At 40.0% G+C, this 27,604-nt stretch overlaps 1 protein-coding gene and 1 non-coding gene across 2 annotated transcripts in view; one reads left to right on the forward strand and one right to left on the reverse strand.

Moving 5' to 3' along the window:
* Reln (reelin) overlaps positions 1–27,604 on the forward strand; it is a 445,708-nt gene that overhangs the window by 16,924 nt on the left and 401,180 nt on the right.
* LOC147829302 (U6 spliceosomal RNA) lies at positions 16,161–16,262 on the reverse strand. Its single transcript, XR_015449418.1, has one exon. It is a non-coding gene; the product is annotated as a U6 spliceosomal RNA (small nuclear RNA).

Below are 27,604 nucleotides of genomic sequence, written 5' to 3' on the forward strand. Positions count from 1 at the left end.
TCAGTTGTTTGCCCTGTGCAGGATGAGTAGTGTTGAATAGTATGGTCTTTGGACTCTGACAGACCTGGCTTCCAAAATTGTTTCTGCTACTTTTTCTTAGTAGTCAATTCACATTATTTGTGGTAGATATATGCTGTCAAATCTCTATGAACACCTGATTAGGGAACCCTGACCTGCTGTTCCTAGAGGAAATAGAGTGAGGGTCCCATGAGCCCCTGGTGACATTTTCATGGGCTGATCCATACCGGATCTTGTTTTATGTGTGCTTTTGTTTAAGACGCTTACTAAATCTATAATGTTGATCCATTAACATTGAATTTATGCCCGAGAGCCTAAGGCAAAGAGCAGGGCTGATTCCAACAGGCTGGGTCTGATGATAGGGCCCGGCACACAAGAGTGAAAGGTCTCCTTTAGTCTGTGGGCCCAAGGGAGCTGCTGAGATTTTTATCTTTGCCTTTTTTCAGTTTCTGGCTGGGGAGTCACCTGGGCCCAAATGAAGAAGAGTCCAGCTGTATCTGTATCTGCATGGCTTTGGGATCTTTTCCCTGTGACATGCAGACAACTGCCTGAATCAGCTGGCAATCCGTGAGGCAGAAGGTGCTGGAGCTCCCAGCTCCATACATCCATGGAAGGCTGAGTCAGGTGGCCTGGAGGGGTGTGAAATCTAAGGAAAGAAGAGCGTATATACTAGATTACTAATAATAGGGGGAGGGGCAACCTGCCAGGGTTGCATGTAGCCTTTGTAGTTCTTCCTACCTCTACCACCACTACCCTTGTTTCCGTCTGTGTACAGCACCCATCACTCGTGCGAGTGAAGGGCCCAGCCTGTTACCTGACACACCGTATATGCTCAATAAGTGTTGCTCTTACTAGAGCGCTAGCAGTGAGGACGCCCATGGAAGGTCCCAGGTAAGTTACACAGGAAGGGTAGGTTGGGATCAGCTAGCAGTATAGGGGCAGAAGAGAAGAGGGTGGAACCTTCAGGGACCCCAGCATCTGTGGTTGAAGAAATGGTTGAGCAGAGACAGTTTGGAGGAAGAAGAATTTTGGAAAGATGTGCAGGTTCCTGTGTGAAGCTGTAGGTTCCTTTGGTGTGTTATTTTCCTCAGAAGAATGTTATGACATGGACAGATTGGTAGTGCCTGTATTTGGAAGTTCAGTAGCCTGGCTTTTGGTATATTTACAGTTTCCAGGACTAGTTTTAGCTACATTCATCTCTAATTTGAACATTCACCTGTATTTTATAGACTAGAATCACAATGAATTTTTTCATTTGTATATCCTTATTATTGCATTCTGTGTGCAAAAATTAAATGAGTTAATTTTTCTTAAGTTCTAAGTCTGAGATTTTGATGTGTTAGGAATAATCCAAGCATTGGGGATAGGAAAAGAACAAGGAATATTGGCTTAGATTAGAGAACTTCTTAATAAATCATTATTTAAATAGTTTGGTATCTTAGTTTTTGGATATAAAATAAAACCTTTTCCAAATATTAAATAATGATGACATACTTGCTGTAGATTTGTAGGTTTATATTAAACAAAGAACTTTGCTATTCCTGGCAAAATGAGAAAAGATCAGGGAATTGGATTGATCCAAGGAGGTAATCAGGAATATATGCAAGTAAATTTGCTACTGCCATTAATTTTCTGTGCCTAAGTGCAATATTTAGAAGAGAGCCCTCGCTTTTAAGACATGAGGGGACCAAGAAACGATATACATGACGGGGTCCTTAAAATGTACAAAAATGATGGTTTCATTATATTGTTTCCATTCAAGGACATGATTTTATGAGTATAATGCTATAATATTTGGTTTACTTAAATTGTCACTTTAAAAGGCCACATCATAACGTATTTTCTACCAAGTATGCTGATGAAATTGCTCAGGGCATTCTTGTAGACAAAGACACTTCACTGATTTTGAGTTCTGTGTCCTTTTCAAGCAAGTATTATGATCTATTCATTTATTATTTTTATTTGATGCATGTTGTTCTAGGTAGTCTATGAATATATTCATAAACACCGTTTAAAGCCTTATCCTTTCAATTTAGAAATAGAAGTCATATAACCTTTCTATACATAATAATAATTTACTTTTGTATGGTGTTTTTCAGTTTTCAGTGTTGCCTTATATACATTATTTTATTCCTCACAGTAAACCTGCGTGGTAGCATTACTACCCACATTTTAGAGATCACAAAACGGAAGCTCACAGGCGAGTGGGTGATGACTTGTGCAGCTTGTTTCCCTGTAGCCAAGAGAGCTGACCTGGATGCTGAGTCTTAAGCTTCAAGTCCAGACTGCAACTGTGCGCCCACAGGTCCATCCTCGCAGTCTCACTCAGCAGTCCTGTTCCGTAACAGCCTTGACAGAGGAGGAAATGAACAATTCAGTAAAGGTCTGTGAGAAAGCCATGCGGGTGAGGGCGATACTTGTGCATAAAGATGGATGAAATGGCAAAAGCTAAACTCCTCAGGTCAGAAGTTGTATTTTGAGATCACGAAAAAAGGAACGCACATTAAACATTCCTAATGCCTTCATACAAGCCAGAATTTTGGTGCATTGATTGGAATAATTTATTTAATGGGCCCCTGGAAGTAACAGTTGTGCTTTCCCTAACTGGGCCAGCTGAGTAGGTGAGATACTGTTGCCTGAAGTAAGATGGTCAGTTGGTAGTGGTTGGTGCCAGCTGAGGGACCCGTTATGATCTTCTTCCTGCAAAGAAGGACCTACATTCGCCCTTGGGGTGGTTGTAATTCATGTTGTCTACTCATTTTTAGACCAATATTTGGGAAACTAATCATTTATGTATTTACATTGACATTGATAACAGAAGGAAAGATTTATTTTAATCTCCTTTGCACCTCTTTTGAGTAGCATAATAAATGAAGCCACCATGATATCCAGAGTCAGGGAATTCATGTCTGGGTCTTTCTTGGTTATTAACAGTCAAAGTCTTATATCTGCAGCTTGCATATTAACACGACCTTGCATGACAAACCGAGTCACCATCTGTACTCTAGTTTTCCCCATCTGAAAAGGGACATAGTAATACGTACTTGGCCAGGTTCCTTTTTCCTTTCCTTTGTATTTATTATGAAATACTACAAACAGAATGTGGAAAGAATGACTTAGCAATGACTACATTGCTACCCAGATGTAGCAAACATTAATATTTACACTATTTTCTCAGATTTTTAGCAGATATAAGAAAGAGGTATAGATAGAAGCTCCCTTGTCCCTCAACACAGTGCTGCCCCCACCTGATTGTCCAGTCAGCCCATGGATGGCTGGGGATCCAGAGTCAGCTTACATCCAGTAGGATTTCTCTTTCTCTCTTCCTTTTAATGATAAAAGAGTCCATAAAGATGCCTACGTAAACCCTAAAGTGAACTGGGTTAAGCCTTTGTTTATCTGTTTATACATGGGGGATTGAAATCTTTCACTTAATTACCTCAGAGGGTGACATGAGATCGTCTATGGGAAAATGCTTTGTAATCTGCAAAGTGATACAGAAACATAGGATAATGTTACTATTATCTAGGTTTAAGGTTTGTCTTGTGATTATAGCAATTTGCATAGGAAAACTGGGTTCAGAAGAGGGCAGAGAAAGAGAGAGAGAGAGAGAGAGAGAGAGAGAGAGAGAGATGAGAGAATATAGGACTGAGGAATAAGGGTCCTGCCTGCACACATGCCTGGCTGACCTCTGCCTCCTGCTCTGTCTCTAGCCCACCTAGCAAAGCTGAAGTCCTCATCACCCTCGTCCCACCCCCTTTCCTGCTTAGGGTACCAAATCCGTACGTGCTGTAAATGAAAAAGTATACCATTGTTGGTTTTACCCTATTTTCACAGGTACCTTCAAACTGTTTTATATCCGCTAAAGTCTTTATGATATTCTTTATTATAAAAATGAAGTCGTAAGGTTTTTTTACTTTAACTTGCTTCTTAAAAAACCTTTCTGTTGAGATTGTCAGTTCAAAAATGTATTCTGTGATGTTCAGACAAATTATTTCTTATACTCTGTTTTGGTAATAGACTCATGAATTCATTCATCCAGTGTACAGGGTACATGTTACACATACTTGTGCACACGTGTACATGAGCACATACACACATACACTTGTACACACACAGAGTAACTTTTGAATGGGAGACACATCTGCCCTGAAGTGGCTTTCGGCTTTCCTGTCTCCTCTGTGCTTCTGTGAGCTGAAATATCCTGGTGAGGGGCCTCAGGGCCAGTCGTACCCTATGCCACCTACTGTTTGCAGGGAGAGGATTCTCAGTCACTCATCTTCCGGGTGCTGGGAAGGCAGTCAGGGGCATGAAAGACAGAGAGGGAGGGCTGCAGGGAGAGGTCGGGTGCTGTTGTGAGAAGAGAAAGGAAGGGAAAGCCCCATCGATTCCAGGGTGTTCAGAGGACTGTGGAGGGAAGGGGCCAGCTGTTAGGGGTGGGGGAGCAGTCAGTCATGGATGTCGTGGGGAGCAGGGTGAGGAAGAGGCCAGTGTGGCGATGTGAGCTGCCTCTTGTTAGGGCAGATGGATGTCTTTAAATGTGACTGCAGGCTATGCGTCTGGTCAGCAGTGTTGAACATTGCTTTCTGTCACCAGCCATAGCTTATATGTAGCTGAAAGTATCGAGGATTAACTAAAATAATCCGGAAATGAAAACTGAAGATAAAAAGAAACAGCCTTTTAGAAAGAAGAAAGAGAACTTCGAAAAGACTCACCACCCTCCCACCTCTGAAAGTTTTAGAACAAGAGATTATTTTGTAGTGGCGAGGAGAGGCAGAAAGCGCCTACTCCTCAGTGTCTGGGACTCAGTACTACTACTGCTACTACTGTTACTACAAGTACCTCATGTGTACTTCATGTTTCCTACCTCCAGATACTTTGCTAAGTACTTTTATGCATTGTATCATTTAATTCTCACAGTGCTTTGAGATCGTATAAAACCAAACAAAGCACAACCCCTGATAGGGTATGAGGGAGAGAACAAGGCATGAAGAGCATTAGGTGAGTTTCGCTTGGTCACGAAGCAGAGCAGAACTCAAGGGCAAGTGGCAGAGCAGAGGGGAAACTGACAGGAATGGTTTCTAGCGCCTGGGTTCGAGGTCCTCAGTTACATTTGGTGTGTTTGTCTCTCCAGGAAAAACAAAACAAAACAAAACAAAGGAGCTCCACAGCCTCTTACTGTGTTAGCGTTTGCTTTGCCCCAGGCCAGAGCACATTACTTGGGGAGCAAACTTCTCATTCCTTTTTTGGTATTATCTTGACAATATTATTTTTTATTAGTTGATATAAAATATAAATATTGAAATGGGGAGAAAAATGTAAATCTATCAGCTTGTTGATCTCTGAGTTGCAGTTTAGTTCCACAGATAAAGCAAAAATACATCAAAATATTTCTCACTTGTTATCGCCAACCATAACTTTTAAAGATTAGCTTTGGATGTCTTAAAATTGAAAGTATGCAAAAACTATACAGTTTGAGGGAAATAGGTTGATTTTTCATTAGGCCCCCAAACAGTTGTATCTTCTCAAATCTATTTTCTCTCACAGTTGTCATTACTTACCTTAGTTAGCCGAGAACACAGGAGCCTGCATGCCTTCTAGGTTTTTATTTCTTGGACAAGCAACATTTTAAATCTCTATTCATTAGCACTTTGCTGACCAAACACATAGTCTATAGTCATGTTTAAAGACATTCATCTGCCCTAACAATGCACATATCCCCTGTGCACATACCTCCAGAAGCACCAGCTATCTATCTGTAAGAGCTTGTCTGAGCTCGTTAGTGATCTCTGAAGAGTAAAATCAGCCTCCAGGGGAGGAAAACATTTTAAAGCAGAGTTCTTTATTAGTTAAATTGGCTTTACCATTTCTACTCTTTGGAAAACATTTTGCAGTACCTTTGTCTATCTCAGAAGAAGGATTTAGGAGACCTGACCAGAGTGCTAACTTGGCTTTTCCACCGGCACCTTCGCAGCAAACACACACGTCCATACACAGGAATACATATGCGCAAGTCAACACACAGGGCTATGTGGTTTCCTTTAGTTTTTTCTTAGCACTTCCTGTAACCCTGGTTTGGGAAATGGCCTTATTTAGAGAGAATTCTATCAATTCATTGATTTACTCATTCATGCCTAAAATATGCCCTATTACCAAGATGAAGTAAAAAAAAAATATAATAAATAAATTTTAATGTATTTGATGAGAAAAATAAAGGCAAGGATAAAAGCAGGGAAGGGGTAAGGAGTGTCTGAGGGTGGGGGGATTCCCTGAACTCCACCAAAGGTGACTCTGGAGTCAGGATTTGCAGGAGAAGCAGGGTGAACTCCGAAGCGCTCCGGAGGAATGGCTCTGCGGGGAGCCAGGACCCTTGGATCGTGGGAACCGGCCTGTGCGTCTGAGTCCCAGTGGTCTGGAGAGGGATGGTACAGGAGGGTGAAGGACACCGGGAGGAACGGAGAGTCGCCTGGATCTTTTTAGGAACTTGAGTGAAAGGAAACCTCTGAAGGGTTTTGAGGCAAGGAGCTCAGGGTTGAGAGTTGGCTGCTGAGTTGAGAATGAGCTGCTAGAAAAAGGTGGGCAGAAGAAGGAGAGCAGAGAGTTCAGCAAGTGGGTTCTTACGGTATTGTGGATGGGGAGCGATGAAGAGTGGGACAGAGTGCTCTCAGAGTTGAACTTAGGGATCCCAGGAAGGTTGTGGGGAGAGCGGGCTGGCTTGAGTCCCGCCTGGTGGGGCAGAGCTGTCATTCATTACCCTGAGGAAACTGCAGGGAGAGGTTTGACAGGGCGTCAGGAGCTCAGCTTGGGACAGGTTAAGTTTGAGGGAACTGTTGAACACACACGTGACAGCTGGATACAGACTTGAGAATTTTAGGGAGAAGTCTGGGCTGGGATATAAATAAGTGTGTCAGCTGTGTAAATGGAGCCAAAAGGAGTGTGGCCAGAAGGAAGAAGGAATTTATTAATCAATGGGCATACGGAAGGGAACAGTATATATGAATGAAAAATATTACTGGACTTGGTGTTTGGATGTTTGTGTAACTTTAAATAAATCTCTATTTCCAGACTGAATTTTCTTTGCACAATGGGGACGAGAATTGCCTAAGACACCCTTCTCTTGGAGTAGTTCTCTTGGCTTCTGGTCATTTCTAAAATATGAAGTCTGAAATTTCTTACAGTGTTTAAATATTTGGCAGTGGCGAGGCCCAGAAAACTTACTCTTAGCTCACTAAGATTATTTCTGAGGGCCTCTGCAAGATAAGTCATTTGTGCCTGGCTAATGACACATACTGCTTTTGACCCTGGTCTTTCCTTTTCGCCACTGGGAGCTCTGGCCGAAAGTGTGAAAGCACATCCAAAGCCCAGAGATCTGTTTCTGCTTGGCACCCTGGAAGCCATATGCCAGACCTAACGACGAGTCCTGTCTGTGACAGAAGAGCTCATGCATCCATAACCTGTGAGGGTTATGTGATTAGTTCTCAGGGTAGGGGAATACTAGGTGAGTATTCTTCCTCCCAGCATTGCTGGGTGCCTTGTTTGCATCGCTCTACTTAGTTAATCCTTTTGTGCCCATTGTAGAGGACTGATGTGCAAATTGCTTAAATTCCTTGCCATAGGTTTTGTCAGCGGGCTTGGTAGAGTTAGGAGTTAGATTCTCACACAGCTCTTCTGGGCCTGAGAGCACATGTTTGTCCCTGACACACACTATTTTTCCTGTGCAGGTGAGGAGAGTCAAATTCAAGAGAGGTGAGGTTTGTCTCCTGGAGTCTTAGTTTGTAGCTGGCACCGTCCCTCTCCTGTGTGCTGTTCCTCATGATTCTGACACCCAGGGACAACTGGGGAGTGTGCTGTCATCCTTTGGGCTTTTCCCAGTGGCTTTTCAAATCCCTTATTATGGAACATATTTTGCCTTCCTACTGTAGATTTAATGTATTTCCTCTCTGTCACACAGATATGTGAGAATTACTCAGCTGAAATCCAGGAATGACTGAAATCCAAAAACTCATCTGAAAATATTACAAATAAAAGTAATAGGAATGGCCTAAGGCAAGGGGGCAGTAAAGGGGGTGCAGAGGGCTGGAGCCACAGAGGGATGAGAGGAATAGCAACAAGGTCCTGTGTTGGCTGTAAACATGTGTGTGTCTTTCATACATAGCACACACATACACACCCATGTGTGTAAACACACATGCACCAGGGCAAGTAACTTCATATCCCCGGGCCTTGATTCACAAAGGGGCAATCAAATTATCTCTGCTTTCTCTATAAGATTACTGTGAAGCTTAAATTAGATATGTTACAGTGTTTTACAAAGTGTTATGCATATGTTAAACACTGCTGTAATAGGAAAGGGGTGTGTGGGGGGGTAGCTCTTTTACAAATGGGAAGAACCCCAAGGGATGGAGGGAGGAAAGAGGAAGGAGATATAAAAAGAATTAAGAGGTGTTATGTATGTGTACCAACTCCCCATGACGAATACAATCCTTATATACTAATAAACATGTACTAATAAAATAATTTCTTTTTGGTGCCAGGGATTGAACTCAGGACCTTCCGCTTGTGAGGCAGGCAGCAGCACCACTGAGCTAAATCCCAGGCCACAAAATAAAAACTTTTTAAAACCCTGCTATTATAGCCGGGTGTGATGGCACATGCCTTAATTCCAGCAGGCTGGGAGGCAGAGGCAGGAGGGTCACAGTTTGAGCCTGGCCTGGGCAACTTAGAAAACAAACACCAACCAAACAGATATCCCTGCTATTATAATCCAGTCAAACCCCTTAGATAGCTTCTTATCACAGTTAAAACCAGGGAACTAATTTTTCTAGTTTCAATCCCTGAGGTACTTATTGCAACTCTACTCATTTTTGTTCAGCAAACTGTATGTAAAAAAAAGAGTAATTTGTTTTTCTTCATAGGTTAATTCTCTTATGGAGTTCTGAGACAAGCTGAAAAATCATTTTTCACTGAGACGGATTTTGGTGTAGTATTTCCTCTGTCTCTTTTTCTCTTTCCTTTTATTTTATTTTTACCCAAGGCAACTGAGTTCCAGAGGTATTTCCAGCAAGAATGGCACCATGAGCCAAGCGAAGGTGCAAAGCCCCTGGCTATTCTCTGCACATGAACCATTTATCCTTCCCTGTGTGCTACCAGCTTTCTTTGCTGCTTTATGGCAGAATTCTTAGTTCCCTCTTACCTGTGTTTATGCTTCTAAATGCAAATAGGAAATTTTTTTTTGTATTAAATTCTTTTATTGGTACATTGTAGGTATACAACACAATTACATTTCTCATTGGGAATTGTACCTTTACATAATGCATCTTGGTTCTTATTTTTTCCCCATTCCTAGCCCTCCCTTCACCCCCTCCACCCTTCCCTATTTACAAAGACTTTATTTCCATTTTTTCCATTTCTCATCATTTTTCCTTTCCCTTCTTTCCTTTCCCCTGCCCCTCCCACTACCCCTACCCCTTTGGACCTTTTCTTCCTATTTTACATTATCGATTATTCATTCTAATCATTGGTACATTTTAGGTCTACAATATAATGACATTCATCATTGGAAATTTGCACCTTTACATATTCTCTCTTGGTTCTTGTTTTTTCACCCTTGCCCAGCCCTCCCTTCAACCCCTCCATTCCTCCCTATTTACAAAGATTTTCTTCCTATTTTTCCATTTTCTCATATTAATCCCATTCCCTTCTATCCTTTCCCCTAGCCCTCCCACTTCCTTCCTCTTTGCCTCTTTTCTTCCTATTTCACATTATATATTATACATTTAGTCCTTATTTACACTTTCAGTTTCTCAGACCAGAGAAACTGTTCGGTATTTACACATGTGTGTCCTATTTATTTCACTTAAGAGTATTGCCTTAATGTGCATCCACTTAGCTATAAATGTCTCTAATTTCTCATTTTTTATGGCTGAGTAGTACTCCATTTTATAAAAAAACCACATTTTCTTCATCCAGTCTCCAGTTGATGGGCATTTGGGCTGTTTCCAAGTTTTAGCTATTACAAACTGTGCTGCTATGAACATGGGTGCCCATATATCACTGTGGTATGATTCTTTTAATTCTTTGGGGAAGATCCCCAGCAGTGGAATAGCAGGGTCAAATGGGACTTCCAGTCCTAGTTCTTTGAGGTATCTCCATACTGATTTCCACAGTGCTTGCACCAGTGTACACTCTCACCAGCAGTGGAGCAGGGTTCCTCTTTCCCCACAGCCCCGCCAGCATTGGTTATTGGTTGATTTCATGATAGCAGCCATTCTTTCTAGAGTGAAGTGGAATCTCAGTGTTGTTTTCATTTGCATCTCTCGAATGACCAGTGATATTGAGCATTTTTTCATGTATTTATTTGCTATTTCTACTTCTTTGTCTGAGAAATGTCTGTTCATTTCAGATCCCCATTTTTGGACTGGGTCTTTAATTTTGAGAGGTCTGATCTTTTTAAGTTCTTTATAGATTTGAGATAGTAGACCTTTGTCTGAGGAAGAGCAGGTGAAGATTTTTTCCCACATTGTGGGTTGCCTCTTCACACTGCTGGTGGTTTCTCTTGCTGTGCAGAAGCTTTTTAATAAGAAGAGATCCCATTTGTTGATTGTTTGTGCTAGTTCATGGGCAACTGAGGTTTTGTTCATAAAATCTTTTCCTACACCAATGTCTTCAAGGGTTCTACCTAACCTCTGTTCCAACTGGTTCAGAGTTTCTATTTTAATATTTAGATCTTTAATCCATTTTGATTTTAGTTTAGTGCATGGTGAGAGATATAGGTCTAGTTTTAATCTTTGGCAAGTTGAAGCCCAATTTTTCGAGCACCATTTATTAAAGAGGCTATCTTTCCTCCAGTGAGGGTGTTTGGCTCCTTTATCGAAGATGAGATGGCTGAGTGTGTCTGGCATTGTTTCTGCATCTTCTAATCTGTTCCACTGGTCCTCAGGTCTGTTTCTTTGCCAGTACCATGCTGTTTTTATCACAGTAGCTTTGTAGTAGAGGTGCAGGTTGGGGATTGTGATACCCCCTGCCATGTCTCTGTTACCTAGAATTGCTTTTGCTATTCTGGGTCTCTTCTTGTTCCAAATGAATTTTTGGATTGTTTTCTCGAGGTCTATGAAGTATGCTGCTGGGATCTCAATTGGAATTGCATTAAATCTATATAGCAGTTTTGGAAGTATGGCCATTTTCACTATATTAATCCTTGCTACCCAGGAACAGGGGATGTCTGTCCATTTTCTGATATCATCTTCAATCTCTCTTTTCAGAGTGCCATAGTTTTCAGAGAAGAGGTCTTTGATTTCTTTCGTTAGGATGATTCCTAGGTATTTCAGTTTTTTGGATGCTATTGTGAAAGGAATTATTTGCCCTATATCTCTCTCAGTGAGCCTGTCATTTGTGTAGAGGAATGCTATTGATTTTTGGGTGTTAACCTTGTAACCAGCTACTTGACTGAATTTGCTTATTAAGTCTAGAAGACTTTTGGTGGAGTTTTTGGTGTCTTCTATATAGAGTATCATGTCATCTGCAAATAATGACAGTTTGACTTCTTCATTTCCTATCTTTATTCCTTTTATTTCTTTCTCTTGTCTAATTGCTGTGGCTAATGTTTCCAGAACTATATTGAACAGGAGTGGTGATAGTGGACATCCTTGTCTTGTTCCTGATTTTAGTGGGAAGGATTTCAGTTTTTGACCATTTAGTATGATATTGGCTGTTGGTTTTTCATAGATGGCTTCTATCAGTTTGAGGTAGAGACCGTCTATTCCAATTTTTTGTAGGGTTTTTATCATAAATTCATGTTGGATTTTGTCAAATGCTTTTTGTGCGTCTATGGAGATAATCATATGGTTTTTGTCCTTGACTCTATTGATATAGTGTATGACATTGATTTGCGTGTGTTGAACCATCCCTGCATCCCTGGGATGAATCCCACTTGATCAGGGTATATGATCTTCTTGATGATCCTCTGCATTCTATTTGCCAGTATCTTATTAAGGATTTTTGCATCTATGTTCATTAGTGAGATTGGCCTATAGTTCTCCTTTTCGGTTGGGTCTTTCTCTGCTTTGGGGATCAAGGTGATGCTTGCTTCCAGGAATGAATTTGGGAGTATTGCTTCCCTTTCAATTTCATTAAAGAGTTTCAACAGTAGTAGCAGTAGTTCCTCTCTAAATGTCTTGTAGAATTCAGCGGTGAAGCCATCAGGGCATGGGCTTTTCTTAGTTGATAAGTTTTTAATTACATTTTCAATTTCATTGGTTGATACTGGCTTGTTCAGAATTTTTAGGTCTTCTTAATTCAACTTTGGTAATTCACATGAATCTAGGAATCTGTCCATTTCTTCTGTGTTTTCCATCTTATTGGCATATAGGTTCTGGAAGTAGGTATTGATGATCCTCTGGATTTCTGCTGGGTCTGTTGTAATTTCACCCTTTTCATTCCTAATTGCATAGATTTGGGCCTTTTCTTTCCTTTTTCTGACAAGGTTGGCTAAAGGTTTGTCAATTTTGTTGATTCTTTTGAAGAACCAACTCTTGGCTTCACTGATTTTTTGTATCATTCTCTTAGTCTCCATTGCATTGATTTCTGTTCTGATCTTTATAATTTCCTCCCTTGTATGAGCTCTGGGGTTGTCCTGCTCTTCTTTTTCTAGAAGCTTGAGGTTCAGCATCAGGTTGTTTAATTGGGATCGTTCTGTTTTCCTAATATGCGTATTCACTGCTATAAATTTCCCTCGTAAGACAGCTTTCATTGTGTCCCATAGATTCCGATATGTTGTACTGTCATTTTCATTTAATTGAAGGAACTGTCTGATTTCTTCTTTAATTTCCTCCGTGACCCATTGGTTATTCAGAAGTGTGTTGTTCAGTTACCACATGTTTATGAAATTTTTTGAGTTTCTTTTGCCATGGATCTCCAATTTCATTGCACTGTGGTCTGATAATGTACAGGGGATAACTTCAATTCCTTTGCACTTACTTAAACATGTTCTATGTGTGAGTATGTGGTCTATTTTGGAGAATGACCCATGTGCAGCTGAGAAGAATGTGTATTCTGATTTTGTGGGGTGGAAGACTCTGTAAACATCTGTGAAGTTCATTTGTTCAAGAGTTCGATTGAGTTCTAGTATTTCATTACTTATTTTTTGTCTAGTTGATGTATCTATTTGTGACAGTGGGGTGTTGAGGTCCCCCACTACAATTGTATTAGTGCATATATGACTTTCCATGTCCGTTAGTATTTGTTTTATATAGTTGGGTGCTCTAGTGTTTGGTGCATAGATATTTATGATTGTCATCTCTTCCTCTTGGATTCTTCCCTTTACAAGAATGTAATGTCCTTCATCGTCTCTCTTAATCAGTGTTGATTTGAAATCTACTTGATCTGCAAAGAGGATAGCTACTCCTGCTTTTTTTCAGGTTCCTGTCACATGGAGTATTGTTTTCCACCCTTTAACTTTCAGTCTATGAATTTCCTTTTGAATTAAGTGTGTTTCTTGTATGCAGCATATTGTTGGATTTTGCTTCTTGACCCATTCTGCCAGTCTATTTCTTTTGATTGGTGAATTGAGGCCATTAACGTTGATGGTTATAACTAGAGTGTATTGACTTGTCATTGCCATGACTTTTTCTTTGTGTTGGGTTCTCCCCCTTTCCATTTAATTTCTTGTCATGCCAGATGGGTTCATTCTGCTTTGCTTCCTGGGGTTGTGATCCTCAATGTCTGTTCCTAGGATATTGTGTAAAATTTTTTTAGTGCTGGTTTGGTATTCACGAAGTTCCTAAGGTGCTCTTTGTCATGAAAGTATCTTATTTCTCCATCTGTTTTGAAAGATAGTTTTGTAGGTTACATCAATCTGGGTTGGAGGCTGTTTTCTTTTAGGGCTTGGAATATGTCACTCCAAGCTCTTCTTGCCTTGATGGTTTGTGTTGAGAAGTCTGCTGTGATTCTGATGGGCTTTCCTTTGTATGTGATTTGTTTCTTTTCTCAGACTGCTTGGAGAACTTTGTTCTTCTGTTGTGTTTCTGGAATCTTAACAATTATATGCCTATGTGTAGAATTTTGATCAAGGCTATTTGGAGTCCTATATGCCTCACTTATCTGTATGTCAAGCTCTTTCCCCCTGCTTGGGAAGTTTTCTGCCATTATTTCTGTGAAGAGGTTTTTTATGTCATCTGCACTCTCTCCTGTTTCTTCATTGAGCCGAGTCAGTCTTATGTTATTCTTTTTTGGGTCATCTAGCAGCTGCTGGATTGATTTCTCATGTTCCTTTATAATTTTGAAGCAATTTTTCTTTTCCTGGTCACTAATTGCAATCCTATCTTCTATATCTGCAATTCTGTCCTCACATTGGCTCATTCTGTTGTGTAGACTTTCAGTGGAGTTTTTCATCTCCTGGAAATCTATTTGCATCTGTTTTATGGATTCCATTTGTTTCCTATGTTGGAATTCCATCATGTTCCTCAGCTCCGCTCTAGATTTATTAATCATGTCTTGCACTAGGGGCACAATTTCTCCTGTTATCTGAGAAATTATTTCTGATTTCATTTTTTCCAGATCCCCTTTTGTTGCCAGTTCAATGGGTCCAGGTGGTTGAATATCAGAGTGTTCCATCTCATTTCCCTTTGGGGTTGCTGTAGGTGATCTGGCAGTCTGGTTTTGAGACTTATTTATGTGTTTTCTCATTTCGACTGGGGCGGGGGGCTGTTAGCGCCTGCACGGATTACTTCTTCTGAGCTGGGTGAGGTGGGACAGGGGCCGTGAGCAGCGGTAGGAATGGTTACCCAAAAGCCCTTTCCTGTGGGCTGGGAGCAGCCAGAGGAATGGTGGCCGGGAAACCCCTTCCTCTGGACCAGGAGCCGTGGGATGGTGGCTCAGAAGCCCCTTCCTCTGGGCCAGGAGCAGCAGGACAGAAGGTGGCCCAAAAGCCCTTTCCTCTGGGCTGGGAGCAGCGGGAGGGATGGTGACCAGGAAGCCCCTTCCTCTGGACCAGGAGCACTGGGATGATGGCTCAGAAGCCCCTACCTCTGGGGCGGGAACAGTGGGACTCAGTACCTTGGTCTGGTGGTCTGGTGTCCTCTGCGTCTTTGTAGTGTGGAACCAGGTGGCTGCCTGTCTGCAGCGGGGTGATTTGGTGTCTTCTGCGTGACTCAGGACCTCGGTAGGGTGTGCACAGACCTGCCTGTCTGCAGAGGGCTGATTCGGCGTGTGTTCTGGGCGACTGGGGACCTCGGTAAGGTGTGGAGGGGGGGACGGAAATGTTAATCTTTTCTGTGGTGGAGACATTCCCAAGACACCAAAAACATCCATTCCCCCACCTTGCTTTGTTCTGTTTCATTCTCCTCTTTGTTGTTGCAAAGCGCAAGCTGCCAAGTGGCCAGGACAGTTGTGTTCCAACACTCTCGTGACCCATCTTTGTGCTCTCTCCAGGAGATCTGCACTTGCCTTCTAGTCTTCCTCCTTTTCAAGTCTACATAGAAGTTTTAGCACTTCTAAGCCTTCTTAAATCCTTGCTAATAACCTCTTTTGGGAGAAAGATGTAAACACAGATTTTTAGTCTTATGCACTTTCATATCTTCTTGTTAACCAAACTTCCATCCAAATATTATAGTATATCAGTATGATTCCCAATTAAAAAGTTTTCAAAGCTAGCCCAAAGGAGAACTTTTCTTATAAGATTATTTGCTTGTTATACTCACAAATCCTGCTGTAAGGAAATATTCTTGCATCATGCTGATTATAACACACATTTCATTCACATTTCTTAAACTCTTTGACTTTATGCTGGCCTTTTTTTCTTTATAGATTATTTCAGCAACATTGTTACTTTATTTTTCTTATGGAACACTTTTTTTTGAGATTTAAAACATTAGTTTCATTGCCTTAATAATTTTTTTTCCTTAAATTCTTTTATTGGTACATTTTAGGTATATAGTACATCTACATTTATCATTGGGTGCTTGTACCTGTACCTGATGTATCTTGGTTCTTATTTTTTCCCCATTACCTGTGCGCCCTTCACCCCTTCAGCCTTCCCTATTTACATAGACTTCTTTTCCATTTTTTTTCTTTTCTCATAATTTTTCCTTTCCCTTCTTTCCTTTCCCCATCTCCTCCCACCACCCCTACCCTTTTGGACCTTTTCTAAAAATATGGAACACTTCACGAATTTGCGCGTCATCCTTGTGCAGGGGCCATGCTAATCTCTGTATCGTGGAACATTTTTTTCCTCCTGGTAGTATTGGAGATTGAACCCAGGGCCTTCATACTAAGCTACATCCCCAGCCCCTGTTTAACTTTGACGCGAGGTCTTGCAAAATTGCTCAGTTGCCCAGGCTGGATACTTTTAAGATTAGAATCAGTTTAGTGTGGCTGCATGTCTTCCAGAGAAGCTTTTCATTTCAGGTAGCGGGTTTTCTAGAAAGAAGGGGGATTCTCATGACTAACAGTGGCAAGGTAAGAAGGTATGACATTGTGGTTGCAACTCTGGATGTGCCTGAGTGACTGCCAGGGTGTAGGAAGGAAGACAGAGCAACAGGTAGGGGGTGAATTAACAAGAGAAACCCCAGTACAAGTCCAGATTCGTTAAATGCTGGGTGAGATACGACAGACATTTTCTAAAACCAAAGCACAGTTACTCTTGAAACAAATCAGGGTAAGAACCCCAGAGGCAGCAGAAGGGACAGAAGCCAGAGCAGCCCACAGGTTAATTAAACCTAATACACACTGTGGGAGTGAGAATTTTAGAGCCCGAGCCACAGCTTCAGGCCCCTGTGCTCAAAAGAAAGATGAATTTGAGCTCTCAGCATAAGCTGAGATGAAGCTGTGATGAAGTTTTGGTCTCCCTGCATGAAAACCAGAAAAATCTCTGCCCTTCACATTTGCTCTATGATATGGAAATATGTCAGGTAAAAATTCACTTGAGAAGAACAGAGGTAAATTGCTTTATGTGTTGGTATAGGGTTGTGCACATCGCTCTCTGTCAGAAAGCTCAGCTAAGGAAGCAACACCAGCAATGCTACCCTGCCTCTAATCAGAGTCTCAGAGGGACAGGACAGGATGAAGCAAGGAGGGCAGATGCAACACACAAAGGGATAATAGAGAATTTTCTAGATCTGGAGAAAGTTCTGAGTCCTCAGATTCAAAATACATACTGAATGTCACTGAGCAAGATTCATTTAAATGGTACAGAATCACAATGAATTATGAAGTCATATCTGTCCCTCCATTGCTGGGAAAATAACCTTAAGTTCTGATAGGAGATTTGATTACTTTACTCATTTTTAATATCTAGAGAAAGGAATTCAATAACTACTCACAGTGATATATTAAAATCTCCCATAGTAGTGCCATAGGCCCGTATGAGATTTTTGAACTGTGAAACATTTTGTAAGTCATTGTGTCTACTTCTGTGTTATGTTTTATTAAATTGAAGTCCATAAAAGTTGATTGTATTATTCAGGGTCTCATGTAGGCATAGATAAAATTGGACCCTAGGCCTCCTGCCGTATAGCTATTTGTTTAATTTTAAGGTAAACAATAGGCTATTCAAAAAACATAAGTAGTTGCTTCCAGTTGAGCCTGCTTTTGAGATATACTAATCTAGATGTAAGCTTGTGGCTGGTGTCTATTTTAATGAGTGCCTGATCTGGCCTCAGTTAAATCTGATGTATAAAGTATGGCTCATGATTGTCTTTTCAGCTGAAAAACCTTTGTAAAATTTATCTTGTTAATTTGGTTTCTGAGATTCTTTAAATTACTGTTCTTAAAAATCGAAAGAAAAGATACATGGAAATATCTACTTTTGTTCATGTGCTTTTGAAATACTGAAATTAGCTTGTGCCTAAATCAGTAACTCCTTATCATTTCTGTTTTAGTTTACCAGAACATAAAAAAAGCAGATTCTTGGTTATCTAGATTGAAGCACTTTGTAATATAATTATGAAAAATCTGTTTTGGTATATTAATGTTATGTCTAAATGTTCATCTTATAGATTCCATGCCAGAGCTTTGTCCCAAAAGTGTTCACATCTTCTAATATTTCATATACATCTTTTTTCTGTACCAGTGTTGCTAAGACCTTAATTCAGATGGCCTACAAATGAGGAATAGCCAGAAAGGATGTATGAAGAAAAGCTGTGGAAGTCTTTTCCCAGTAAAGAGAAATGGGAGTAAGGCACTCATGTCTGCATGCACAGACACACACACACACACGCACGCACACGCATACACGCACTGACACACTTATACCATTCTCTTACTTCCTGAAGTGCTTGGGTAGGTGCCTATCACCATATCATACTTGGCAACTGGACTTAACAACTAGAAGATGCAAAAGCAGAGTATGAATTTAAAAAGCTGGTGCATTTTGATCATTTATTTTTAGCAAAACAAATTCACTATAACTGCTAGTAGAGATTACATTCCCATTTGGTATTTATACTGGTATACTTAATATTCTTTATATAAAAGTGTATGCATATGTGGGTGTATTTTCCCTCCCAGTATCTGAAAAATACCAGCACTGCCACATGTGATTTGTCAGGAGCACATTCAAATGAGTTTTAATGAAGCTGTGGAGAAAACTGAATGTTGCTAATAATTGAATCACGATATTTAACGTTGTCCTGAGTCCTCTTTATGCTCTTTGGCAAAGAGTGAAACAAGCTTTGCATGTGGACCCAAAACCAAACAGAGGTCAGTGCCTCCGCTTGTTAATGTGAGTTCTAGATAGGTTGGTGTGTTAGCTATTTTAATAAACTCCAATAAATAAGAGTTTAGGGCACATTCTGTATTCATCTTCTTGGGAAGCCTTTTCTTACCTAACGTTCTCGCCCGTGGTGCTGATCTTGGAGCAAACCTCCCTTTGAAATCAGCAGGAATCTTGGAGCTTGGATCCACACGCAAGATGAGAAAGAAAGGGAGGAACAAGGAAATAGTGCAGCTTCATCTCCACTGAAGGTGCATTGATGGCCATGACATCACGGAGGACGATGCCATCACCTCATGAAAGGCAGTAAAGGGAAGCACCTGCTAATAAGGCCAGGGCCAACATCCAAACTAAATGACCACTTTTCCATTTAGCAAAAATGAAAAGCAGAAAACATTTTATCAGAACACTTTCATCCATCAGAGACATTTAGAGTGTTGTTCAGCATTCTTATGTGTAAACACTATAGTGATATAAAAAAGAATCTCCTGGACATCTGAATATAAGCAGTTACTGTGTATGTTTTTTGTTTTTGTTTTTGTTTTAGCAGTGCTGGGGATCAAACCCAGGGCCATACCTATGCTAGGCAAGTGCTCTACCACTGAGCTACACCCCAGCCTTGCTGTATATTTTTTCCTTTCAGTACACATCTCCATCTCTGTAATGCTTTATAAGGGAAAGATGCTAGTTCTTTGTGTCTCCTTTCACTTCAAATAAATTTATGCATTTGAAATCATTTCCAGTGACATATTTCAGACCCCAGAGATTTTCCTATAGTGTCAAGTTTACATCAAGAGAAAGAGAGTTTAAATTTAAAGCAAGGTTTATAGAAATACATCAGGAGAAATAGGCATTTTAGTTAGAAACTGAAAATGAAAGCTATTAGTTCATGATTAAGTTAAAGATGGAATGTTTAAAAATAAATTTATTTTTAAATTAACATTGTTCAGTGTATCTTCAGTATCTAGAATTGTAGGGAGTTGTGGCTAACGTACTATTAATTGTCTTTTTCCTGATTTTGGTAGGCTGAAGGGTGATACAAAGAATCAGACTTAAGGCTCTTGCTGATTTTTGTGCTCAGCTTTTCCTTCCTTAAATTTTCATCAAATAATTAACAGACAACAAAATAGGACAACAACAAAACCAGTGATTTTAAAGAAGCATTCTGAAACAATAAATATCAACAGTATTCTAGCTAAACTATATTCCTGAAAATTAACTTGACAAAAGTCCCAGTGAAAAGACGTTTGACTTCCCAAATAATAACTGGTATCTGAACAGAAAAATATAAGTCCATTAGACCATATTTCCACAGAAAGTCTCATTCCAAGGCTTTAAGGATTAGGATTTAGACGAATTTTGAGGGAGTAGGGGCATAATTCAACCAATCAGAGTCACCATTGTTTTGTATATGAAGCACAAAATCGCTTCCCTGTTAGGGTAAAAGGACCTGAATATGTTGAAAGATGAGAGTCACAGTTAATTTCCTTTGGATTTCTGAATAATGGCATAGATGTAAGAACGAAATATTATGGCTATTAACATTAGTTTGAAGGTGCCTGGGAGGACTTGGAATGGATGAATTCTTTGAAGGGTTAGTATTCTATTTCCAGAGCTACTGTTTAGAAGATTTACTAGACTAACACGCAAACATTAATACTTTGTATCACCTAAAATGCCCATAGAATGCCACTTACGTTTGTCTAGGGTAGTTCATGAAATCCAGATTTTTAGTAAGCTTCTCCAGATAAATTATCTTGGATGAAAAGCAATCACATTGGATAGGCATTTACATACACTTATCATGTGTTTTGTTTTTATTATCTCTTTGGATCTAAGATAAAGGTGTTAGAATTTCATCAAGAGCTTGATGCATTACAGTAATGTTTTCCTCTAATGTATAGATCAATGTGGATTCTGTAACCATAATTCTATTTTTTTTTTGCTACCAGGGATTGAACTCAGGGCCTTGTGCCTGTAAGGCAGGTGGCAGAACCACTGAGCTAAATCCCCGGCCCACCATAATTCTAAATATTATGTGTCAACTCTGTTATTCAGTAGTAGGAGACATAGTAAAGTGTAACACTTTCAAGAAACAGGAGCAGCATAGTATTAAATATTAAACATTTAAATGAGGAAGCACTGATTAATTCATAATATTCTGAGCAGCTCATGAATATTTAACACCCATATCTTGTTGCAATTGGATATTACTTAACTGAAACCCTGGTCACTGTAAAACTACTTAGTTATTTTTAATTGCAGGCTCACTTTACAAAATGATTCATTTCTCTTTAGGTAAATATAATTTTGAATTTGTCACTATTTTTAGTTTATTCATATGCAAGAGCAAAGTGAAAAATTAATGGTTAACAATATCTGTTAAACATTTTGAATCATAACTATCATTAAAAATAGGTTGCGTTTGCATAGTCTTCATCGCGTGAATGCACTTCAGTGATAACTTCTCCTTGATTTTAAGTTTTTGGTGGTCTTTCATTCATTCAGTAGGTAATTAGCACCTATTATGTGCCTTGGCCCAGGGGAATCAGGAAGAGTGAACGAGGCAGACAGTGACTTCTTCATGAAGGTCGATTGAAGGAGTTAGGCTGAGCAAATACTTGCTCAAATAATTATTTAGTTATGATAATTATTGAGCAGAAGTGTGAGGTTTTTGTGGGAATATTTCATGGTGTTTGTAACATGCCTGGGCTAGGGGATTTGGAAAAGACACCTGCCATAAAAGCAATCATGATGTGGCTTTGGGGCAGAGTAACCAAAGCTAGGACAAAGAAGTGCATTCTGGGCAGAGAGGACCACACTGGAAAGCTGTGAGTGCCCCAGTCATTGGAAGGAGGGTACGAAGTCAAATCCCAAGTTCAAAATAATATTACAGATGGGAATGGGTGTTCTCTCTAAATTAGGGTTAGCAGTTGGAAAGTGTCTGAGGGCCTTGCAGAACCAGTAGTATAATCTTAGTTGGTAATAATGGATTATGGGTATTCCTGATCCAGACTGACCTTAGGTTAAGGAATAAGATAATAGGATTTCTTTGTCAGGAGTTGAGGTGAGGAAGGACTTTCTCACAGCAACCAATTTTTGTCCTGTTGTATTTTCCTCTGGTCCTCTGGTAGCCTTACTCCTGTACCACCCTGGGAGTTCCTAATCTTTGACGGAGTAACTCAAGGATTCATGCTATTTGTGGCTTGCCTTTTCTTTCTACAAGTATGCTTAATTTTTTCCATAGTTCTTCTTGTAATTGTATTTTGGAGGTGAAATGGAGACACTGTCAGGTGGTCCAGAGATTTAAAAATATCCGAGGACTGAAACTTTTACAGGGAGCCTCTACTGCAGTCTCTTCCTTCCTCCAGAGGGTGTACTGGGGGTAGGGTATTTACGGGTGCCATACAGGAGCCAGTCACCCCTATTGTTTTGAAGTGAAACAAGCATAGGGCCACTTCCAGCACCCAAAGCCTAGCTGGTTTGGACGTCTTTGGTCATTTATTTTCACATCAGAGCACGAGGGGTTGAGTTGCTGAGCTCACCCTTTATGGTCCACCTTGCCACATTGGAAGCTAACACACCCCATGATCTAGGAACCCACTAATCTGTCCTGCCAGTTTTTGTCAGTCAGGGATTAATCTTCAGGAGAGAGGCATAGGTGTAGCAGTCTGGTTTCCTAAGTCTTCATATGCAGGGTAGTCACTAACACCCCTCCTTTTCCTTCTCAGCCCTGATTAATGTCACCAAAAGTGAGAAGTCAGGGAGTTCCTTGATAATTATGATGTAATCCAATGAAGTGTATCATATAGAAGTCAAATCGCCCTGAATTTGAATGGAACTTGTCTTTTCCTGGGACTCCAAGTCTTGTTTTGCTACCCCTGGGTCAGATGACCAACTGCAGTGTTTCCTTCCAGGATAATACAGTGCCAGAGCATTCTTCTTCCTCTGTGCTCGGGCCTGTGAATCTGTCTCTGTCCATGCATTGCCTACAATATCCCCTTACTCTCTGCAGCAAAATCTGTTATTACTATGGGTTAGTAATGAATTTATTAATAAAAACTTCTGCTACCATGGCAGGGTTACTTTACCTAGTGTACTTTACCACAGCTTTATTTCCAGTCTCCGGCAGTTGGTTCATCTTGTGAACTCCATTATCTGCTCCATCTTGAGTCCCACTGCAGCCATTGACTCCGTAGAGCTCTGATCTTGGCCAGTGTGTGGTGCCAAAGCCCTAAACAGGCTGACCAGGTCCAAAATGATACTGCCATCTAAAAATTACTAAACTTTGAGGGAACTGCTCACATGTGAAAGTTAAGAGGAAATCAGTAATTTCCAATGTATTATCTCTAAAAGGAGCATTTTAGACTTCTTCGGTTTTGTGGTTTCACACAGTACTTAGCTCTCTTCCCAGTATAATTACACTGCAGGAGTATATTCTCATAATTTGCACATTGAACTTTAGCCTCAAGAATGTCTCATTGTATTCCCATTGTTTATGCAGCTAAATATGTGATTTCCCCTTCATTAAATATTATGCATGGAGCTTTAACAAATATTCTAGTTGGCTGGCCATAGGGTGTTAGGTGTATTTCTCGCTCAGGGCTGCTCTTACAATTTCAATCCAAGTTGTGGCTCAGTGCCTGCCTTATTTTCTAATTGCTGGGACAAAATGCCTGACACCCACAAGTTAAAAGAGGAAAGGTTTATTTTAGCTCATAGTTTGTGGAGATTTCAGTCCATAGTCTGCTGGTTGCAAGGCAGGATGACATGGGAGAGGGGAGCATTGCAGAGGAGAACCAGTAAGCCCTTCTTCTTTCCCTTTTTATTTTATCCAGGCTACAGTCTCATTAGTTGGTTCCAGCCACACATAGGGTGAGTCTTCCCTCTTCAGTAAGTCCAACATCCGCGCCAAGAACTATGCTAAACCAATCAGTGGACAAACCCTGTACCCCACACCCATGATCCAGTCACCTCCCAAAAGCCCCACCTGTGAGCACATGAGGCTTTGGCGGAACATCTAGATGTAAGCCACAGCAATGCCTCTTCTTCTCTCCAACATGTACACACGCATCTAACATCTGTTAGGACAAAGTTAAACCTGATTTCTTTCTAGCAATAAGGAAAGTTAGGGTTGCGGTGGTAATGATTCTTTTTAATCCATCCATCATATGTTATGTGTTATATTTAATTTAGGAGAAAGTTGTCATCAATACATCACGTTAAGGAAATAGTTATTACCAGCCCAGTCTGCACAGTGACACCCAAAAATGTAAACATGCTTCTTTAAGTTTTGATTCTTAAAATTCTGACCACTTAAGAGACAAAGCAGTGGTTGTCCATGTATATTTCAGAATTATTTGGATACAGGTTAAACATGCAGATCCCCTAGTTCTTCCTCCCCATCAGTCCCATGTCTTGCCTGACAATTCTGTTTTCTTAGATCTTTGGTAGGAACTGAAAATCTGCAGTCCTACCTTGAATCCTATACAGATAATGTGAAACACTCTGTGAGACTCACAGAGTCAAGAAATGTATTCCTTATTCTAGTCAATGAAGTATTCCAGGAACAGAAAGACAAATACTGCCTGATCTCACTTTTATGTGAAATGTAAAATAACAGAACTCACAGGAGCAGCTAATTGCATGGTGGGTACCAGGGCCTGGGGGAGGGGCAGAGGGAAGATGCCGGTTAAAGAGTGCAAAGTCTCAGGAGGAGTAATTTCTGGAGATTTGTTGCATAGCATGGTGACTATAGTTAATTATAATGCATACTTGAAAATTGCTGAGGTTAAATCTTAAATGTTTTCACAACACACACACAAATGATACACACAACTTAAAGGAGAAAAGATTTAGTTTGGCTCATGGTTTCAGAGGTTTCAGTCCATCGTTGGCAGGCTCCAGGGCAGGAACGTCATGGTGGAAGGGTGCGATGGAGGAAAGCTGCTCACTTCTTGGCAGCCAGGAAGCAGAGAGGGGGGAAGGAATCAGACAGAGGAAGAGTGTGGGGACAGGAGACCCCTCCAAAGGCAGCTGGCCCCACTTCCATCCAGCCGTGAACTCATGAATGGATTAAACCATTGATAAGGTCAATACTTGAGTCTCTGGGGAACGTTTTATATTGGAACCATAACAGCTGTGAAGTGATGAGAATTTTTTTTTCCCCATTAACTTTATTGGTACATTTTAGGTATACAGTACAGTTCCATTCATCATTGGGATCTTGTACCATTACATGAGTCTCTTGGTTCTTATTTTTTTCCCCTTTCCTTGCCCTCCCTTCACCCCCCGCCACCCTTCCCTATTTGCAAAGACCTTGTTTCCATTTTTTTTCCTCTTCTCATATTTTTTCCTTTCCCTTTTTTCCCTTCCCCTACCCCTCCCAATTCTCCTGCTCTTTTATACCTTTTCTTCCTGTTACACAATATCAGTTATACATTTTTTAAATTACAATATTAAGATCTAGGAGACATTACCACAGATTTTACAGAATTTAAAAGGATATAGAAAGCATATTACAAAAATCTGTTTTGAAATAAATTTGACAACTTCTAAGAAGTAACTTAGAAGACAAATTAATGAAACTAACTCTGGAGGAAATATAAAATTTGAATAGCACCTATTAAAGAAAGTATATTCCTAGCTTGAAAACCTACCTATATGACAACAGCAGGCTCATAAACATTTTAACTGATAAATTATAGATGAGAATGTTAATAAAATTGTAAGTATTAACGATTAAAAACATAGTTTTTGCTTTTTAGTATAGATGTGTACTTAGAATGTGTAAATTAAATATAGTAAATCAAAGTGTAATGTAAGTCATAACTTTTTAAGCCAAATACCTAATAATAATAATAATAATAATAATAGATATTAACACTCAATAATGCTAAAGTACAATTTATTATAAAATAAATTACATGGTAATGGTATTTTTAAATTATGATGTCCATACACCAGCTTGCTTAGAGAGATGCTCCTGCCCGGTGATGAGTTCTCTCTCTGTTTGAGCACCCTTCTGTTCTGGACTTCTGAAAGCATCAGGAGTGTTACTGGTAGAGTGAGCCTCATTTATAACATTTTACTTCTATACTATAGTTGCTCACTTTTTGATTACCTGACAAGTAGTAGACAGTTGTTGTCTGGTTAAATGTCATAATTTTATACATATGTTGTGTGCAAAATGTTGATATTAGTGACTTCTGGATAATAATGTTTTAGATGATTTTTCCTTTAAAAAAAAAAAACTCTTTTCCAAAAATTTAGGATCAGCCTTTTAAAGGAAAGAAACAGCTTGCATTCTTCCATACCCTTTCGATAACTCAACCACCTCTCTTTTTCTTTCCTTTTTTTTTTTTTTGGTACCGGGGATCGAACTCAGATCCTTGTGTTTGCACAGCAGGCGGCAAAACCACTGAGCTAAATCCCTGGCCCCACCTCTCTTTTTCTTAATATGTTTCAGTTTGTTTAAAAATGTTTTGGCTGCCATTTGGAGGAAATGCAGGACCTGGGGTTTATGGTTAGAGTAGATGTGGTAGACTCAGTACATTTTTCTCTTTTTCAGCTGCAGGAAGCTCTCCCAAGGTGACAGTCATCTCTTCTGAGGGGATAATCTACCTTATGGAAATTGTATCAGTGTAGTCGGTCCTGAGGGCCTAGAGGCAGAGGGAAAGGAAGGTCGGTCACCAACGTGGCAATGCCCTGCATGTAGGAAGGTTTGGCCCTTGAATGTTTACTGAGTAAGAGCTCACTTCAATTTACCCTCGACCTTTGGAAAAAGAGGTTGTTATTAATTTAGTAATAAAGTTTTGTTGCTTGGATTGGATCCAGAGTGTCCTTCAAATTATTAAAATAATAGGCATCCTGTGAAATTACTTTATTAACAAAAATCCACTGTGGGAATTTGGGTTTCAAATATCAGTTCTCTGATCCATTATCTAATCAGTGACACAGCCATCTACTACCAGATTGATTTCATTGAATCTAGAAACAGTTGTTTTAATTAGATTTGATTATGAAAAGGTTTAAGAATCTCATCAGGTTATCTCATCAGTGTTAAGATGAAAAGTTTATGCCTGAGGATGTTCCTGGGGAGCCCTAGAATATAAGGATTGAGAGTTCTGAGCTCCACATCTCCACATCTGGAGAGATGTGTCTATTACATGAAAGCAGCTACTGAGAAGCAGTGGTAATTGTGGGCTGGAGAGTTGACTTATATAATAATACAAAATTTCCCCCATATTTGTGTTTTTAGTGATTGTTTTCAATAACCTCATCTTCAGTAAGTATTCGAGTCCTCTCCAGTGGTAGTTTTAAAGTTTAAGAATGAATCTAACAGCTTGAGGCTATAAAGTACCATCCAGTATTATAGAAATTTCACATACATTATTTTGTTTAATTAGTAAATCACAGTAGCCTCATTTCACAGGCAAGGGAAGTGAAATGCAGAGAAGTCACGTAGCCTCAGGTGACCCAACCAATGGGGAAGCTGGGGCTTGCAGCCTCTTATTTTCTAAACAAACCTTCCTCCAACTCCAGGAAATAAGCACGGTAAATAGGGGAGATTAAGATTTTGTTTTTCATCTTTCTTTTTTGAATAGCACATCTGTATAAAACAGTGTACATCAACCTTCAATAATGTTGTGTTGATATAGCTCCTACATACAAAAAATAACAAAATATAGCCCGTGCTGGGCTTGAACTTGCAATCTTCTTGTCTCGGTCTCCCAGGGTGCCGGGGTTACAGGTATACACCTCAGCACCCAAGCAGTGTATTCCATTTTTTAAAACATATCTGGGAGATAACATAAAATATGAGAAGCTTCAGGAACTGGGTTTTTCTAAAGTACATTTGGCTTGAAGACAGTGGAATTC

Source organism: Heterocephalus glaber, unplaced genomic scaffold, assembly GCF_053883595.1.
Source record: "Heterocephalus glaber isolate CG9 unplaced genomic scaffold, H.glaber_assembly_v1.0 deba00000676, whole genome shotgun sequence".
Lineage (NCBI taxonomy): Eukaryota > Metazoa > Chordata > Mammalia > Rodentia > Bathyergidae > Heterocephalus > Heterocephalus glaber.